Source organism: Hipposideros armiger, unplaced genomic scaffold (assembly GCF_001890085.2).
Source record: "Hipposideros armiger isolate ML-2016 unplaced genomic scaffold, ASM189008v1 scaffold_275, whole genome shotgun sequence".
In the NCBI taxonomy this organism is placed as follows: domain Eukaryota; kingdom Metazoa; phylum Chordata; class Mammalia; order Chiroptera; family Hipposideridae; genus Hipposideros; species Hipposideros armiger.
Window position 1 is genome coordinate 1,617,636 of NW_017731625.1, and position 3,744 is coordinate 1,621,379.

Below are 3,744 nucleotides of genomic sequence, written 5' to 3' on the forward strand. Positions count from 1 at the left end.
ATCTTTTTGTTTTCCGATGGTCTTAGGCGACCCCTGTGAAAGGGTCATTCGACCCCCAAAGGGGTCGCGACCCACAGGTTGAGAACCGCTGCCCTACAGGGTCTACGAGCAGCCTCAGCTGAAGTGTGGGGACCTACCTGTGGAGGGGCCTGGAAATCTGTCCATCACGGCAGGACCTAGGAAATGGAGACCTTTCCTCTCATCCACCCCAAGCTGTTCTGGACCAATTTGCCACGAAGCTCTCAACCCAAGGAGGAGGCAGACTATGGCTTGAGGTATGTGAGCCCTCTCCTTGAACTCCAGACCCTTCTCACCCACCTCCTCTATCCTGAGTGAGCTTTCTCACAGGCCACATGGGACACATCCTCCTGTCTCCTCCCAGGCCAGGGGATGCTGAAGACTCCTACGCTTGGCTGGAGGTGGCAGCTGAACCCATGGGGGAGGGTGGTGGGGGATGGGGAATAGATGCTGGGAGCTTGGCAGCTCTGTCCCCAGGCCACCCCTCCCTCTGCTCTCCACCACCATTAAGGCCAGAGGGAGCAAGGGGTGCATAGCTTGACAGCCCCTCAAAGCATTCCCCATTCAAGCTTCCAGATAGGCTTGGGAGATGGGACCCTCCAAGGCCTGCTTTTGGGGATACATTGCTGATAGCCCCAGGACTGGTGCATCTAGTGTCCTAGATCTGGGCCCTCCTGAGGCTCTCATCCATGACAATTAGTTAAGCCCTAATTAGCCTCAGTCTGCTGTTAGTCCCTGTTAACTCTTTGGGGGTCCTGAGGCCTCCTGACCCATTTTCCTTGCCAGCCTGTGGGGGTGGGGAGGCTGTCGACCGCCCTTTCAGGCGAGGCCTCTAGATCTGGAACCACTTTTTTAATGTTCACAGTATGATGTGGCTGCTCACCCACAGGACCAGGGTGGGTGGGATAATGGAAACTATTTGGAGAAAAGGGGACTGAGGGTCAGAGTGGTCCCCATCTCACCTGGCATCACTCAGCTTGAGAGTCAACTTTTGAACCCAGGTCTGATGCCCGCTCCTATCCACTAAATCCCAGAGTCCTGCTGGAGGTTCGAGGGCAGAGGGCACTCTTTTGAGGCCCGGGATTGACACGTGGTGGTGGGTGGCTCCCTTGGGCCCACCTGGGACAAGCTTTGCTTAGAGAGTTCTTTACCTGGTAACTAGGTGGTGACTCAGGGGCACCCAGGAATGACAGGACTGTGGGATGAGAAATCAAGTTGCTGCCTCAGATCTGCTTTTTATTCCCACTCAGCCAGGCACCTTCAGATCCCAGGCTTAATCTGGGGGCGGCTAGGAGTAGCCACCCCCATTGTACAGGAGAGCACACTGAGGCTGAGCTAGTCCAACGCAGAGCTGCTGTAATAACAATAACATAATAAGAACAGCCCTCTATTAACTGAGCATCTAGTTTACAGAAGCACCAGGCCAGGGGTATGATGTATGTCCATTTATCTCACGTCACGTGAGGTAAATCCAGGTTTGTATTTGTCTAGTTCCAGAACTGCAGCTCAGAGAGGGGCTGTCTTTGCCAGAAGTCACCAGCTGGGACAGGGAACAGAAAAGCAGGATGAGGAAGGCTGCGTTTAGCCCTTCTGAGCCCCATCCCATGGCTGGGTGGCCTCTTCCGGTCACCCCATGTCACCCAGATAGAGTGTAGGCACTGCATCTGTGGGGGAACCCACCAGGTGGGCCCATGGGGACTTCTAGTTCAGATCCTGTCTCACATGGCTGCTGCTTCGGGGCAAGGAGCTCACAGCTCCCCCTGGCCCAGACTTCAGACAAAGATCACTCCTGCCCTTCCCCCACCCATACACCTCGTTTCCAACCTCCTTCATCCACACTGAGACCTTATGTCTGCCAAGTCTGGGCACTCACACACCACACCCTTCCCAGCCTCCACACCTCCTCCATGGAGCCCTCCTGGGTTGCCCCACACCTCACAGCCCTGCTGACCCTGAAGCTCCCTCCATCAAGTCCCAGATGGTCCCCTTGTCATACCAGACGCCCCTTTCCCACCCCTTGCCAGAAGCAAGAGACTCTCAACCAACTCTGTGCACACATAGATTCTCTAGGGGCTGAGTGTTAAAAATGCATGTTCCAGGGCTCAACCCCCTAAAGTTCTGATTCCTTAGAACTGGGCAGCTTGGGTACCTGCATCTTTAGTGCCAGGGGAACATGTTGAAAAAAGCAGTTTATAAGGCACCCTCCAAAGGGGTCTGTTCTTGTGCCCAGACCCAGGCACTAGGTGCTGTCCCCTAATTCCTCAACTTGTTGATTTGGGCTTAGTGGCCTCCCCAGGGGGCACCCAGGCCCAGCCTCAGGGGATGGAGAGAAGCCCCCCACCATCCATGTTGCTGCTTGGACACAGGCCTATACAGCAGGGGGTTCAACCCTGCGCCTCCAAATCCTTCCCACCGGGCTGAGCTCCCCAGCCCCAGGGATGGAGCAGGTCCTGGTCTGGATTTCAAACCCAAACACCCCCTTCGCCTTCCTAGCAGCTCGACACCCCTCAGGCAGGACCAGACGCCGCTGAGGGGAGGACAGGAAGACTGGGCTGAAGCCTCCATCCCAACCTCTCCACCTCCCCAGACCCAGCCAGTGTCCCCTTCTTCCCCCCATGGAGGGGGGGCGCATCCCCTCAGGCGTTCCTACTGCCCCAGAGAGACGCCCACCCGGCTACCCGTTCCTCGGCGCCCCAGGGGAGGTGCGGGGGCACCCTAGCGTGGCGAGTGGCCCTCAAAGTTTCTGGGGGAGCGCTGGGGCCCTGGAGAGGGGCTGTGCTCCCGGGAGAGGCGCGCGGAGCGAGTGCCCCCAAGGCGACGATGGGGGCGCGGGTGGGGGCTGCGGTGCGCAGGCACAGCGGGGTCACCGGGCCCCGCGCGGCCACTCACCTGGGCGGCTCCGCCGCGGACACGGCGCGGGCTGCGGCGCGGGGGCCGCCCGGAGCCGACTGGAGCAGCCGCCGCCACCGCCTACCGGGCCCGCCGTGCGCGCTCCCACCGGCGCGTGCCCGCTGCCACTCTCTATGGTGCGCGGGGCGGGGGCGCGCGGGGCTGCATCCGGCCGTGCACACAGCCTGCTGGCTGAGGTGAGGGCGCTTGGGCCGCAGGTGTCTGTGGGACTCGCAGGGACACGTGCGCGCAGGTGCCAGGGCGGAGGGCAGGGCCAGGGGACCAGGCCCGGGAGCCAGTGGGGCTCTGTGAGCTGTCTGCCCGCGTTGGCGCGTGTCTGAGGACCTCGGTGGCCATGGCCTTGGTGGGCCTGCTGAGGCTGCAGTACCAGAGACACCGGGACCTCCATCTGTGCCCCTCTGGGACCTGCTCCCTCCTCCAGGCCTCCACCATCCATCTGGCACTTGGACACCTGCCCCAGTCTCATTCACTAAGGCCAGCACTCCAGGCCCATTCCCCACGTGGTTCCCAGAGGAAGCTTAACCATTGGACTCCAGAGCCAACTGTGGTTCCCTGTTGCCCTCAGGATCTCATCTAAATTGTATCCTTCCTTCTTCCCACCCTGCCCTCATTCCCATCCCAATGCAGGTTTCTTTGCTCTTCTGCTAATATGCCACGCTCCCTCCTGCCCGTCTCAGGGCCTTTGCACCTGCTGCACCGGCTGCCTGGAATGCCTCTCCCTCCATCCTTCCTTGGCCAGTTTACAACCACTTGTGTTTATCTGACTAACGGGGCTTTTTCAAAATCATCCCCTTGCCTGGCCTGTGCAGCATGAAA

General features: G+C 59.7%; 1 protein-coding gene across 1 annotated transcript in view; it reads right to left on the minus strand.

Moving 5' to 3' along the window:
* The window catches only part of LINGO3 (leucine rich repeat and Ig domain containing 3), a 14,646-nt gene extending 11,550 nt beyond the window's left edge, over nucleotides 1-3,096 (minus strand). The window contains exon 1 of the mRNA XM_019657233.1: nucleotides 2,908-3,096. The gene's annotated coding sequence lies outside the window, so the exon portion shown is untranslated. The remainder of the gene's footprint in view (nucleotides 1-2,907) is intronic.
* Between the last annotated feature and the right edge of the window lie 648 nt (nucleotides 3,097-3,744).